Raw genomic sequence first — 16,913 nt, 5'->3', positions numbered from 1 at the left:
GAGGCCTGTCTCTGGTGTTTGCACAAGAGATTAACGACGACAAACCGTCATGGCCGACTGGCTGAGGCCTGTAGAGCTGGAAGTCACGCAAAGTGCCGCCTTTTGTCCCACGTAAACCTTAGGATGCAATTAGTGTGGACAGGAAATGATTAGGACGTCTTTAAAATGGCTTGATTTATTATCTTACCCCAGAATAAAATGTGTTGCATAAGTGTGTTTTCCAGTGTCCTTTGAACAGATTACAGTAATTAAACACAATGAATAAAAACATCCGTATTTTTTTCTCACTCAAGTTAAATTAGACCAAACTTTAATTTAGGTTAGTTAAAATCACCCAAATGATTTCTCATTGTTTAAAGAGACAATAAACATTCTGTGAGAACTTCTGATTTTAAGACTTTTAACGTGTTAATACATAAATAAATACCTTTAATATGTAGTTTCTTTCTTTATTGTGGCTTTTAACAAATACACAAACTAAAACAATGATATTTGCTGAACAATTAACATCTTAGGAGCAGTAATCAACCTGAAACCGCACAAAAAAATTGTGGCTGCCATCAGCAGCAGTCTATACAGTTTGAGTTAATTTTATAATTTTAGTTTGGTGTATATAAGTTAAAGTGTGGTAAATATTTATGTTCATTGTAAGTTGTGGAAATATTTCTGAAGTGGAACCAATGTTTAATGATTGTGTCATTTAGGAACATATTTTCAGTTACACACGGCACTCGATAGAGGGCAGCATGTTTTTTGTCTCAGAAAAAGAAAAGGTTCGGCGAGGCATTAAGGCTCGTGTAGCTGAATTATAAGAAGACGCTACAGTTTCTGTATCAACCCTTTCAGGTTGAAGCGGCCAATGAGGTACGCATTTTTGTGTTTTAATTTGTGTGTAATAATCGTCTATTTTCTATGTGAATATTTTCTGTAAAATGTATTTTGTGTTTTGTACAGTTCTCACGGCATAAGCATTAAATGCCAGTAACAACGATGAACGCCTTGTTTCGTTTTCTACCTGGAGGGAGTTATAAAAATAAACACATTATGTGTTTTTAGTCGATGCAAGGTTGAAATTATTAATCAGATTGATTGTGATTAATTGCTTATTAAAATAAGCAATTAATCAATTTAGTAATTGATTAATCATTAACTGGATTATAGACTCAAAAATAAATATTTGCTGAAATAACATCGTCAGAATGACAATCAAGTTAAAACTGCACAATAAATAAACACATTTTTGCATTTATTTTTGTTTATTTATGTAAATTTCTGCTCTCCAGACCCAACTGTGAAACTTTATGGTGTCTCTTCCCTCATTTGATTCAAACAGTAGTTCATGTGTGAGTTTGCAGAAACAAGCTAAAAGAAAAAAGGTTTTGCTCAAACGTGGGAAGTTGTCATTGTTTGTCTGAATTTATCAATATAATTTTCAAGTTGTAGTCACAATATTTTTCTAATTTTCTTAGGAACATGTGACACACTAGCAGCAGGACAGTTCTGGGTTTTGTTTTCAATGAAACCCATTGGAGGCATAAAAATAGAAAATGTCTAGTGTGGTGAAGTAAATCGGGTCCAAGGGCATCGTGTTCCAGCGGGTCTTGAAACAGGAAGTCCCAGCGGCTGTGAACTGTAAGACTGTGGCTCATTGTTTCAGGAGGTTGAGGTATTTCCTTTGGGCGTGTGGCTGCTGCTGATACAGCAGCCACAGTTTGTCACATGGGAAATATGAAGCCAGATTACATCATGTTGTAAAGTACCTTACTTCACTCCAACGGCTTGTAAACGCATCTCCTGTCTTGACCTCTAAATGTTTCCCCATCACAAACGTTAATGTTTTACAGTGTACATTTATTCAAAAGCTCTCAGCAGGCCCACAAAAACTCGATAACTGTAGTAGGAGGCAGCTCATCCACATCATCCGACATATTTTCCTTCCTCGTCTCACCTGGGTTGATCTCGATTTCCTCCATTTTGCTCATGTATCTGTGGTCAAAAGTTTCTGTATATTTTGCTCTTGTTGGTCTTGAAGCCGTAGGTCCGCGACGCTTTACGCATGCGTTTGCCTACTAAGCTGCCGCATTTTACTTCCGGTTCAGACTTGTGGGAACTATGGATACGAAATGGTTTCCATTCATCCATTCATAGTCCAGCGGTGGTGCTAATGCTTTAATAGTGGAGCTAATTTTAAACGTTCAGCGAACTTAGCTTCCCATAAATACATTTCCCCAGGCAGAATTCTAAGGCACTAATTTATTTGGCTATTTTATGAACTTTTAAGTTGGACAACATTAAACATTTGTGTCTCTTCAAGTGGTTAGATGTTTATGATCATGCTCTTATTTTGAAGTGAATGAGTTCCGTTTCCTCTCCTCATGTTTTAGACCTGTACTGTAGGTTAGCGTTAGCAGAACTAATGTTAGCTCCACTACGTTTTTAGTTAGCGTTCCCCACCACTCCACATAACACTTTCACCAACTTTAACACCTATAATAAATTTAGCCATGTTGAAGATTATGTATTATGCTGTAACACAAATTGTGTCAACATGATGAACGTTAACACAATTGAATTTAGCACTTCAGCATTAGCTCCTGCTAATTATCTGGTTTAATATTAGCAAAGCTAATGTTTATAATTAGGGCTTTACGGCTAGCATTGCTAATGTTTTTGCTAGTAGTGTCTACTACTATTTTATCACCTTTAATTTAATGTCCATTTTGTGCAATCTAACAGAAAAAAATCCAAAGCTTCTCTCCAATATTGACACATTTTCTTATCATGCTCATATAAATATTCATATGAGATGTAAAGGACATTTTTTAATTTTAAGCATTTTAATGATTTGATACCAAAAAATTATATTGGAATTTTTTTGTTACCATAAATTTTCTTCATTGTTCATTGACAGCTTTTGTCATACAGAGAAACGTCCTTTGTAAAGTACTCGGTTGTTCTCTTAAATCTCTTTAATGTCATTAGGACATAAATAATTTATGGAAATTTCAGAACATGAGGAAAAAACATGTCATTTCATTATATGTATGGCCGAATGATTAATCAGATTAATCGATTATTGGAATAATCATCAACTAATTTAGTAATAAATGTGAGAAACAGAAAAGCAAAAGAAAAAAAGTGAAACCATTAAGACTGCGACTGAAATCACATTAAAAACACCAACCTGTCCTGAAGGGAAAACGTCTTGCTCTCCACCCGTCTCCATCCGAAATAAAAACATGAAAACCCCTGACAGAAATAAAATCCGGTCCCAGAGGATTTGATTTTTATAGCGAGGAGGAAAATCCCTGTCAACCTTATTATTGGCACGAAAAACAAAGAACATGCTGTTTCTATTCTCCCTTCTGAGCCAAAGTCAACATCAGTTACCACATTAATATGACTGATTAAAAACTAAACATTTTTCCAGATATATACTATATGTTCAATAGCTAGCTAAATTGGTCATCGAGGAGTATGAATTACAGATCTGCTTTTCTGATTCATTTCCTTAAATAAAAAAGATACAAATCTAGACTTCCATACATTCATCTATTGTCTGTTTATTCTTGCAACTGCCACCACAAAAACACTCATATTTAAGGATAATTTAGAGCGAACAATTACAGAGAACAAATCAACTCCATACAGAAAGGCGGCCTGCTGGGATTTGAACCAAAGACCTTTTTGTTGAATGGTAACAGCTGCAGAAATAAAATCTAGTTTCTCATCAAATCAGTGTTCTTCTTTTATTTCAGATTTTAAGTTAGTTGATCCCTTTTTCATTTTTTTCTTTTTTTACTTTTTCCCATTCTAATAGCTTAAAGCTAATCTCAAATTTCTAAGGTGTGTTTTTAATTTAGCCTAATCTTATAGATTTATGATTTCAGATTGAATAAAATGACACCATCTTTACTCTCAAAAGTCATCAATCTTTTCTAATGTGATACTTCAAAATGCACGTAAAAAAAATCTTGAAATACAAAAAGACCAGGTCTGAGGAGAGAACCCTGAGGAACACCTAAACACTAATCTATCACACATGTTTCTGATGCAACTCTGAATTATTTTCCCCAGAGGCTTTTGATTCATCATTACAACTGTTTGTAAAATAATTCGTTTTTAACATGTAATATAAAAACAGTGAAGTATATTCCTTGTTTTTAATAAAGAACATGAAATTAACTTTCTTGTGTCAAATCTGTCAGAAAGTATGTCCTTTGTAGACATTTTTGGAGCAATTTCCGTGGCTCCAGTTCAAGCTGAGGCGGCGACAACAAATCTCTCAGCCATAACGTTCTCATCATGTTGCCACAACAGAATCCCTCTAACCTGCTGCAGATTGATGTCACACTCAAACGAGGGAGGGGGGGGGTTCTGTTGCTCTAAAATGTAAGAAACGCTAACTAGACGTTTTTATGAACAGAAGAAAGAAATGAAGATAGTTTTTGATGATTTCTATCACAGATCTCCTTTTCAGCAACGATGTTCGGTTAATTCCTCACTGATCTGCAGCGCTGAAAGCAGAACATGAGTGGTTTGGCAACTTGACTCGTTGCACCGTGTCAACGAGGTTTTGGCAGGTCTAATCGTCAACGTTTATGTTTTCACGACAAGGTACACGTGTGAATCTCGCGTATGTTTCAAAAATAAAAAGTGAAAGCCCCGAAAGGAGCCTGCAGCGCCGAGTAAACAGACGTATGCGGACGCCGCGGGTCCAACGGCCGACATGCTCTAATAACTCAGACTGGACTCCAATTAAATCCAACGCTGTCATCTGCAGGGACACAACCCGCCCGTTAGCTTCCACACAATGTTTATTTCTCTGAGTGGCTCACGGTTCTTAATGATGTGGTGAACAGACTTTAGAATATGTCAGGAAGAGTAGGAAAAACTCAGCGCCACAGTGTCTTCACAGGTCTGCCAGAGTCCCTCCGCTGGTTCCCTGCGGCTCAGACAACAGACTTTAAACGGGACATTTTTACATTTCAACTGCTTCTGAAAACACACTCAACACTTAAAACAAAGAAACCCCAGACATTTTTGGCAATAAGTTCATGTTTATGGTGTCTGAAGAATGAGCTGTTTCAAAACCTTCCAAATGCAACATCACAATCAGAAGACACTGTCCGTTACCTACCAACCCCAGCCAAGCCTGGCCCGTTATCGAGCATCCCACCAGAGTTCCAGAACATTTGGTCAGCTGGTTTTACCGCTGCATTTGCTGTATAGTGACTGCTAGAACCACTTGCTAGTTGTGCAGGAGGCACCACTTCTGCTTTTCAAAGATGTACATCTGCATAATTGTGCATCTGTTTAAAGCTATTTTCACATGCGAGTGTAAACACTGAGTTGGGGGGCGTGGCCAGCAGCAGATTATTTGAACTTAAAGTGAACACTAATCAACATGTCTGATGGGTAATTGCTTGATGATTTTGAAATAAATAAAATTTTTATTGGTTGTTTCATAATATGTCTGATGTTTTTACAGTGTAAACATCAACACTCATAGAAAAGTGTTAGAGACAGAAAAGCCTCTTGTCATCACAGTAAAACCATCTGACCAAACATGCTGGAGCTCTGCTTTGGTTGCTAAGTGACAGACGGAACTCTGCTGGGGTTGCTAGGCAACGGGTTACTTCACTGAGATTTTCTAAACGCCAAAAAACATTTAAAGCTGGGTGTTTTTTTTATTTAAAAAACACTTGGCCTTTTTTTTAGAAGCAGTAAAGACAAAAATAGAAGAACAATACGTCGCCTTTGAACTTTGTGTTTTTGTGCCTGGTGCATGTTAAAAGTTAAAATGTGTTTGTTTTTCGTTTTCATAACTCTGGTTATTCAGTAAAATAACCATGCTGGAAAAGTAGACGGAAAGAATAGCTTTACTTCAGATAAAACTATTACACTAAAAGTAAATGTAACTAGTTACTATCAAGCTTTGGAGAGGACCTTCAGTTTTCCAGTCTGGATTCAGTTGTTCTTTTCATAAATTCATATCTGATTTATGAATGGGAAGTGAGAACAGCCTCTTTCATTCATCAGAAAGAAGAGACGGCGTACGAGTCGTCTCTTCTTGGTAGTTTACATTCCTGTCTGAAGACAGGTAATAGTGTTTGTGTCGGGCCGAACAGAAGAAGAAACCAAACAGGATCAACAAGCCTGCAGCGGCTGAAGCACGCAATGCTCCAAAGATCATCCTGCAGCTCCAAATGCACTCAAAAAAACAATTATACACATATTAATTCCTGTTTAAATAGTGAATTTAAATTAATTCAGGTTGAATTTCTTTGCTTCTGTGAGGCGTGAAACTACCTGTGCTCCCAGAAAGGTTTGTGTGAGACAGAGGGAAGCGCTGGGTGGTAAGATGAGCTGCAGAGGATTTATTGTTACAGTGCAACCATCACGTGTCGAGGTTCTGCCCCGACAGCTCTGTGTTGCTCCGACTTCTCACGAAAAGATCGAGAGAGGGAGGGAGAATTTGCAGAGAGGACGTCGCTAAATGAAGAAACCTTCAGGAGCCGCTACAAAAATCAGATAAGAGGCTGTGCAGATAAGCATTTTGTTATCTAGATACACTCATCATTAGATATGTTTCAGTGAGTTACTTTCAGGCGTGGGAAGAGCAAACACAAAAACTGTACTACAGTGAGAGTACTTCAACATATTGTTACTCAAATAAAAGTAGAAAGTACTTTGTAAAAATGGATAATCAGCAACTCAGTAACTGAATTGAGTGATTTTGATTTTTAAAAAAAAGTATTTAAACAATTAAGGTTCATGACAAATATTGAAGTTTTATGTGTTTTCCTGCCATTTTAAAGCATAATCAAGTAACTATTTTATAACTTCAGTTGTTATAAAAATATCAATATCAAGTATGAGTTAAAAGAAACTTTACTTCCTCAATAAACGCCTTAAAATTGGGCCTCTGTTTCTTTAAGAAGCTCCTGCTCTTTCGGAAGCTCCGCCTTCAGGAAGCCATGACAACCTAGCTCCTTTATTAAGGCCCTAGCAACGTTTTTATCAGCATTGCTCCGAGACGTGGCTCCTATAATGAGCTCAGCAGATACACAGCTCCACCAGGTGTTTGCCAATTGCTGCTGGCTAGTTTGAAGGAGCTGAGTGAGGGAGGAGCTACGTCTCGAAGGCGGGGCTAAGTCCACCCAGGCGTTTTGTACAGCTGAATGGTTGCTATGGTGATTAAAGGATTTCCCAAACATGCTTGAGATAATCAAAGCAACACTCCTAGTATGTTTTGATGAGGGGAAAACATTATGACATGTACAGCTGAAAAAAAATCGGTTTTACATGATACTGCCCGTTTAAATACAACTGTACTTCAATGAGAGCGATTCAATTGTGAGGAATTAAAACAGTTTTTCACTCTTTAAATTAAAAAATAATTTGCTAAACAAATCCAACAAGGTTTGATTGTGTTTTCTTTTATGTTTATCTAAAGAATTATTGGAGATATTTTAGAAGGTTTAAATAGTTTATGCTTCTTTCTACACTTTGTGTTCCTGCCATGACGGGAATTTAGATATTGTTTACCTTTTTCTGTATTAGTTTTGTCTTGTTTTTTGATTGACCAAAACATCAACCATTTAAAATCTATTTGGTGAAACTTTGTTTGAAATAAGATCATTTAGTGAAGTGACTCTTCATGATGAAATTACTCAAGTCGAAATAAAAAGTAAAGCATAAAAGTTTATTTTTCCAAAAAGTTACTCAGATAAATGTAACTAGCTTCTATCCAGCGCTGATTATTTTATTCTGTTTCATATAAACACGTCTTAAATGTTATCGGCTCCTAATTGTTTGCTTATTGTGCACTTATAACTTCATCAAAGATCAGCTGACTAAATTATTATTATTATTGCAACTAAAGTGGTGAAAACCATGATGTTTTTTCTTCCGTTTTACAATTATGTGCTCATGTTTGAAGGTTTATTACAAAATCATAATAAAATTCACTCAAAAGGAATTCAGCATGTGGAAAAGAACAAATACTTTTTGAAGCTCAGAGTCTAGACATATAATTAAAACCACAAGTAAAGCTACAGTGAGGTCTGTAATTTTAATGTGAGTAATACATTTGTCTGTGGTGAGACTGAAAACATAAAGTTAAACCAAAGCACAACTTAATTAAGATTTTACTTTCTTTGATATGATGTGCTCTTTGATATGATGTGCTCCACTGGCAGAAAGAAAGAAAGAAAGAAAGAAAGAAGGAAGGAAAGAAAGAAAGAAAACAATTTGAAAAAACTTCTTAATGAAAAAACAATTTGAAAAAACTTCTTAATGAAAAGTTTTAATGCTGAGGGATTTTCTTTGGCCGTATCAAAATTTATTTATTTAATAAAACTGCAATGGAAACAGTTTTAACATCACAAAAGTCACATAATGAACAACAGGAAGTTGCTACTAGGAGAAACGACAAAGAAGATGACAAAAGGAAGTAGTTAGAAGGCAATCATGTGGAATGTTTATGTGAACAAACTTATTCACATGTGATTTTAATTGTGTTTCTTATTTAGTGGAAAATACAAAGTTCCCACTACTCTGATCTGTAAGTGATTTGCACCATCTTGGTAGGCAAGTGGAGGGCAATGCACAGCAGATTCATGGCTTCGAAACCAATGAAGATAAAATGCATGAAAATTCTTGACCAACATGCGAGAAAAAGATACATCAACAAAATGGCGGCTGCCGGCATCGACCGGAATGAGTCGGAGAAAGAAAGTATGTCAGACGATGTGGACAAGCTACCTCCAATCTCCTTCTACAATTTGGTTTACTAGCTCGAGAACATGAAGAGTGCGTACAGAATGGACTCATACAATCAATGTTTGAACAGATTTATCAACAGCGTATGAACTGTGTGAGTCTGGTGACTGGCAGAGTAAGTGGACAGAGCAACAAACACGCAGGCTACATGTCTGTCTGAGCTAGCAGATAAAAGTTACATTAGCTAAGCTTCAGCAATAAGTACTACAGTAAATATCACTGATAAAGTACTCAAAAATTGTAATCGAGTAAGAACTGTAATGTTGCAGGTTAGATAGAAACGAGGCGAGAGCTACTTCAAAGCTGTGGCCTTTTTAGCATCACCATGGCAGACGTTTTGTGCACATCTGTAATGGAAATGCAGCTGCTATTCGCTGCAAGAACCCAGAACATTTCTTCAGAAATCCTCTGGAAGTTGTCCTTTTCAGATCTGAACGTGAGTAACTACTTTGATTAGGCCGATTTGAACGACCAGTGCCGCCGCTGTCCATTGTGCTGTCCGATTCCCTTTGGAACTAGCCTGTGCTAAAGCTGACACTTCCCACAGATGTCAGTGACTCACTTCTGTTTGCGAATGTTTGCTTGTTGCTAATTATTTGTACGTATTGTTTCCATTTAGCTTAAAGCCGCGGCTTCCCAGTAACCATGAACCATGTGTTTTTTTATAGGTCTGATCCACCCTGTGAAATTTGGCAGCGCAGCTGAAGTGGAACCTGCTGTGAGAATAAAATTATTTGTATCTCTTGGCATCCCACCCACTTCACGCACCGCTTCACAATGATTGTCTACCTGTTTGGTGCTACGTGATTCGACTTTAGGTTTATTTTTAACACTGGTGCATGGCTGCCATTGTGTCTGCGCTCTTGGCTCCGTGCCTCTGGTGTTTCGGTTAGAATACGGGGAAAAACCAGGTTACAGTTACGTTTCACAACAATGTGGTGCCATTTTGTCTGATTGTTTCTTGTTTTTTTAAATCAACCCATTTAGCAGTTTCCTGGGTTTTGATTTATCTGTGGATCTGGAAAAACAAAACTGTTTATCAATCTCACATTCCAAGCTATAAAAGTCTCTGAAGCTTTCTGTGTGCATTTGAAACTAAACAGTTTTGACCTAAAACGTCTCATTATGACTGAATTTCCAATAGAAAACAGTAGATATGTTGAAACGAAAACTGTTCTCACTTTTAATGAATTTAGTAGTTACATCATCATTTTATAGGTGGAAAAGTATAAAAAACAATAGCTTATTATTATTAAATTTATGCAATTATTATATGTTGTGAATTAACCTATCAGAGGCTTACAAAGCCATGACATCATCATCAAAATTTTCCCTAATAATTCTGTGTAAATATTATTCTAAGAGAATCTCTCTCAGTGTTCTGGCATAATTTTGATTAAGGTACCAAACTTAAAATAGAGGAGTTTCAGTCTCATTTAGGGCTGTAATTAAGGATTATTTTATTACTCGGATTAACTTAATGATTAATTGATTAATCAGATTATTCTACAGAGTTTTCATTTATTCATGTGTTTTTTTATACAATATTAGAAAGATGCAAATAAACAATTCAATTCCCCCTTAAATACGATTATAAACATTTTATAACGTATTATTCCTTTAGTAAATCAGAACCGGATGAAGCTAAAACTGCCTCTTGAGAAGTTTTGGCTAAAACATATTTACAGAACCAGGTTTTGTTATCTTAATTAGTTCATTTAGCTTTAAATATTTCTTATACTTTTTATGACAATTGTATTATGATTTACTTATTGTTTGCATTTATATTTATTGACAAAATGTGTGCAGTTAAGTAATTTTAACCTCATTTATATATCCTTTGTTATTAGCTAATTCAGAAATTTCCTGACAAATAAAAAATAACTAAACACAAAATGTATTTTTTTTTTCATGCAGTTTTGCAGCTCTGAATATTTTTTCCACCACATGGAAAATTTTTGGAGTCTGTGTACCTCTGTTAACAATTAATCCACTGCTACGTCAGTTGACGATTAATTTAATATTCAATTAATCGCGATTATTTGTTTACGTCGTATTCTGATTTTCTGTCAGAAGGAATCAGGATAAAGCTTACGTGTCGTTTTGTATAGTGTATGTAGCTCTGGCTGAGGGCCACGTTGAGAATATTTTGAAATGATTTATCGTGACCTGGCACTAACAGAGGTTTCCACCTTTCTGGTCGCTACCAGTAGCAAGCAGCTCATGAGAACACGATGTTCTCCTGCAGAACCATTTGACTCACTTCCATCTCACCAGGAATGGTGAGTAGTTTGCTCATCACAGCACAACCCTGAGGCTGATGTCACATTGACAACACGTTACTCACCGTTCCTCGCTCATGGAAGACGGCACCAAGATCTGACACCGTTTTAAGTTTTTCTGTTTTTCTTTGGAGCACAACTCATCCGCCCACACATTACACATCTTTCCCAGCAACACAGCTAATGCTGACACGGAGTGAAAATGAAAGGTTGCAGATATTTATGTCCACACGTCAGCATGGAGCAACAAATGGGAGTCATCTCATAACTTTAGGTGAAAACCTGAAAATTAAAATAGTTATTGATGATCAAAAATCTGTATTTACCAAAAGTTTTAAACATGTAGGTTGTAAAAACTCCAGTTTTGGAGCATTTTGGGGCTTAAATCTAAACAAACAGAGATGGAAAATAACCAACGACGGCCATTTTAGTTTTGGCCAACAGGGGAAGTAAGCGGGAAACATCTGTGCGCCTCTGTGATCGACTGATTTAGGTAATCAATATGTACAATTTAATTACCACCAATAGCTGCTTCCCAACCGCAAATCAACTGAGGATGAAGAAATGTTTTTTATGACACAATAAAGCGATTCACAGGCCTTTTCAATTTTATATTAAATTTGAAAAATGAATCGCAAACATCATGAATCAATATTTTTACGAAAACCAATTGCCGAGCGGGAACTTGTCAAGCTAGGCCCAGATAGCTTCGTGCTAGCATATGCTAACTGCGGCACAGTCCGTAACCACAAACAAAACCTTTAATTCAATCTTTGCCTTCTTCATGAATCCTCTGAATTATTTAACCCCCGTTTAAGTTTCTCTTCATTCTGCACTGAACAAAACTGAACAAAGCTCCAACCTTATGCGCTCTTCAGATGTCACCATTCTTGTTTATCCGAACATCCGGGCACCAGTGACGTCATTCGCGACTAGCGCCAGAACAGTAAGTATGGAAAGCCACAGGTGCCATAATTGAGTCTTTTTAAAAGTCCCAAATTTTATATTTAGTAGTGGTGGGGCCTTAATTAACATTTTTAATCGACTTAGCCCTCTCGGGCTTTTATCAAAAGGGGAACAAAAGTTTTACTCAACAAATTTTTATTTCCATTCAGCATTGAAATAGGGAAAGGAGGGAGGGGGAAAATAAAAAAACATAAAATAATTAAATGAATTGTAAAATCACAAATAAGATGATTACAGCTTTTTTCATATATTTTTCTATCCCAGCTCTGAATCTCCATTTGGTTGTACATTCAATTTAGAAAAGAAATCCTACAATTTAATTGTAAATTCAAATTCTGAAACAGGAAATTCTTAAAATTACACAGAACAAATTTATTAGACTACTATGCACTTAAATTTGTATTTTTAATTGAAAACAGACATTCTCCAACTTCTCTAGTTTCAGAGCAATGTTTGTGCTGAAGTAAATATTTAAACGGCAATGTTATTGGTTAATAAGAAACGAGCAACAAGAATAATTAAAATGTATTGTTTTAAACCTAGAAATAGGTTTAAATGTTCGTTTCAGTGGACGTTGGGTCTGAAGCCATGAATTGAAGGATCTGTAATTACGATAATTAATTACAATTAATCTAAAATTAAATCAAGGAAAACCAGCTATGTTTTTCATCACTGTTGTTTGTGGACGTCGCTTGTGCTTTAGATTTATGGGCATACTAGAAACACACACGTACACACACTCTATATGTTAAAAAATACAATTAGCTGCATCAAAATTTGTGTAATTAATTAATCAAAATTATCAAGTTGAAGTCCTGGAATCAATACTTAAGCATGTGAAGTTTTTATGCATCAAAATAAGCTAAATATTTTTTTTTTTGTATATTATTTACATTTTTCTTATATATGTTAGCCTTTCCATTGACTTCTAACACAGTTCCATAAAACTGTAAATTGCAGAAAGACATTTAATTTTCTTTGCAAATAGATACATCTCAACAGATCCAAACCCTGCGATTGGATGATTTAATCTCCATTATTTTTTTCTTCCACGTGAATTTCAAAGTCCAAGAGGAAATGGGCATTTTAGGATTTCCATACATCACATCCCACGTTTCTGAATAAAATGATCTGATCACCTTAAAATACTGTTATAGAACATTTCACAGGACAGTGATGATCTCAGTTGAAAACCATGAGAATAAACAAGCAGGAATGACGCATAAAATCCATATGAAGTCATGTCTGTTTAAATCAACATCTGGAAAGCCTCTACTTAACCTCTGCAAGGGATCCGACAGTCAGAGGAAAAAAACAGTAACTGACACAAACGTTATGCTTCATGTTTTAGAAGTATGCAGACATTTGATTTTTACTTGGGCTGCAGCAGGAGAAACTTTAATCCTGCTCCTCGTGTGATTATCCGGAGGAATGCGAGGTTGCACAGCGGGAATATCGGGAATGCGGCTGCAGGAACATATTTTCAACCCTAACGTGTCTCTGCAAAGCAATCAGGCAGATTAAGTAGCAGGAGAATGAGAGGAGACATTGTATGAAATAAAATGATGTAATCCATGACATGTTAATAAGAGAGCAGCTCTGAAGGCCTGATATTCAACTGTTGGCTGTGAATTATTGTTGTTTGCAGGGTCATTATGTCCAAAGCTGAAAAACTCTCCAATAAATCATTCTGCAATGATTTGCTTCTGTGCTTAATCTTGGATCCATTTGTGTTGAAAAACACAATATTTAGATTTAAGTTTGGAAACGGATTGTTTATGGTCCAGATTATTGAAGTTGCATAAAATGTTGAAATTTTGTTTATTGGAGATGCATAGTTTTCAGTAAAATCCAACTTTTTCTTCCTGTTGATGCATGAATATAATTTGACAGAATCCAGCTTCTTCTATCCACTCTTCTAAAGAGGAAAGACAAGGAAACTTGTAATACATTTTGAGAGTAACTTACAATGTGTTTGCAGCAAGTGAGCTGCAAACACAATATGAAAAAACCTGCTATTTTTCATATTTAAATGGTATGAAAAATAGCAGTTTACTATTTTTCATATTTCATTTTTTCATCTTCTTTCTCATATTTTTTTTAATTATTATTTTTTTAAGAGTTGTTTCAGATTTTATTTTCTCATTTTTATATAGTTTTATTTTCCAGTTTCTCAGACTCTATTTTTTAAGTCATTTTCTGATATTTTATCTTTTCTAATTATTTTTCAAATTTTATTCTTTAAATATCTTTAGCAGATTAGATTTTTTCAAGTAATTTTTTAAATTAGTTTTATTCAAATTATTTTCCAGATTTTATTTAATTTTTTTCCCAATACATATATGTATATATATTAACCCATAAATAAAATAGTTGTTGGTTGCAGCAGACCCTGTTGCCTCTGCAGATCAGTGGCTGATCCTCCACGTTGCTTCCCGCTGCTGCGGTTCAGTCTCCGGTCAGAGCAACTCAGGTGCATCAGAACAGCAGCAATGGCAATCTGCCCGACAACCATGGGAGGTCCAATCTTTTCACTGGCAGGAACATTCCCTCTTTTTCGATTACATCTATCTGCTAAGAAGATGTACAACTTCAACCCACCTGGACTTGTGCAGCTACTGATGCATGCAGCTGCAGCAGATTTAAACAGTCACATCCCCAACAGATGGTTTATATAGACCCAGAAAGGAAGGATATCATATCACCGCATTGTCAGAGAGAGAGCGTTACATAACCGTGCTGCTTCTGTTTATGTGTACGTGCAGCTGACGAGTGCATCCCACACACCAATGCTTCTGTATTTAAACAGTAGACATTCCTAAACTTTGATTAAAATCTGGCATCCACAGTGTGTGGCCAGAGTTTGTCTCTGTAGCAGAATAAAGTTCTGATTGGGCAACAAAATGGCTGCCAGAGTTCTGGTTATCAGACACAATGCAGACCCTATGCAGGTGGCAGAGAACCCAGAAATATTTCAACTAATTTTTACGCAAGTAAAAGTAAAAGGTAGCCGTCCAAGAAATTATTCAAGTAAGAGTAAAAAAATGTATTAAAGTACTGAGTATTGATCAAATTATCAATTTGATAAAATTACATCATCAGTGATAAAGTGGATATTTTGGCATTTTAAGGACCAAAATGACAATAATTCATAGAAGAAACAAAGAAAATGAAATCAGTAAAATTAAAAACAAGTCAAAATCAGTTTCTTTCAATAAAAAAACTCATAAAACTTTAACAAAAACTGCAGGTCTGTGTCTGGGGAATTTTTGGTTAAACATGTTTGTTTTTCATTCAGTGGGTAGAAAATCCAGAAATTTTACTCAAATAATAGAAGAAATACTTCATAATAAAATTAAACAAATAAAATGTGAAATTATGTTCAATTTAATAATAAAGATAATACAGCACAAGGCCGACAAATATACTTTTAGACACAGAAAAACACGAGTTCCCACAAAAACGATTAAATGTTGGAGAAAAAGGATGTATGTTGTGCTAATAGCACTTACCATTGAAGCGTTGTGCAACATAATTAATTATCCGGCCGGAAACACGACACTAAATAAAGAAGCTTCAGGGAACCTTCGACGAATCATCGCAGCTCTAAACCATATCCTGTTTTTTAATTTCTTGTGTGTTGTTTAATACACAATAGGTTATATCTCCTGTTGAGATACAACCTGTAACATGTACAGCAGGTGGTGGTTGGCACCTGTAAGTTGCTTGCGATGGTAGAAAATAAGCGATTACGTGAAACTGGCCGCCCACCGTGATAAACGCAATTTCAGTCCATTTAAAAATAGGTTTACAACACCAGTTAGAGATTTAGTGTACTAGTAAGCAATTAATATTTACACCTTTGTACGCACAAAAACTAAACCCCAGAAAAACGATGAAAACCCGTGATTAAAGAAGATTTATGTGATGCTAATAACACTTAGCATTCTTCGGCGGAAATGAGAGCAACAAAAAATAACTCCGGTCGGAACACAAGGCGCTAAATAGAACAACGTAAACACGATTTAACAAGGTTTCAAGTGAGATAATTTCACTGAAGGAATTTTAATCCTCCAATAATCCGATTAATTGTAAATTATACTTTAAATTTTGTCACTGCTGAGCCGGTGACACACTTCCAGCTGAAAGGAACCGTGAGACTCAAACTGAGAAAAGCAGAAACGTTCCGGACCTAAAAGTTTAACAACCTCAGCTGAACATTTACGCCACAGGTAGATAAATGATAAAACAAAAAAATAAAATTAAGGGTGGTGAAGAAAAGTGACAAATGCCAAAAAATATTCAACTCTTTCTTGGAAACATGAAGGAAGTCATATCACTTCTGTTTCCCCTTCACATTAGAGGGGAAATTCCACCTTTACAGGTTTATATTTTCTTTTCATGCATCCACCGTCTCATCTTTCACTTCCATTTTTTAAAGTATTTTTTATTAATGTCAATAAAAATAAAGCTTTAATTTGCAGCGCTCTGTCATTTAAAGTTTCCTTCCCATGCAAGCAGCAGGTGTTTGCAGAGACATTTAGGCCAGTCTGTTTGTTCTCCAGGTAGCTGCGCTGCAAGAACAGCTATTTAATGTGAGAAAGGCTTGTTGTGGTATCTGATTGGAAGGTTTTGCAGCTTCTCTGCACGGCGTTGCGTGTGAACCTCTGGCCCGCTGCCGGATAAGTGGCTGAGTTAAAGCGCAGGTTGCATAAGAGCTCAGGAATGTTTTTATTTTGAAAGGCTGCGTGTCACGGAATATGCTGTTTAAATTGGCATTATGCGTGCTCAGGAGTCACGTAGGGGGTTTTATTATTACTGTTAGCAGAATTGTTCTTATTATTTACAAAAGCGAGACTAATTCTTCCAAATCTGGGA

This window comes from Poeciliopsis prolifica, unplaced genomic scaffold (genome assembly GCF_027474105.1).
Source record: "Poeciliopsis prolifica strain line A6 unplaced genomic scaffold, Auburn_PproV2 SCAFFOLD078, whole genome shotgun sequence".
Classification (NCBI taxonomy): domain Eukaryota; kingdom Metazoa; phylum Chordata; class Actinopteri; order Cyprinodontiformes; family Poeciliidae; genus Poeciliopsis; species Poeciliopsis prolifica.
The sequence above is the reverse complement of the archived record's forward strand: the minus strand, read 5'-3'. Positions refer to the sequence as shown.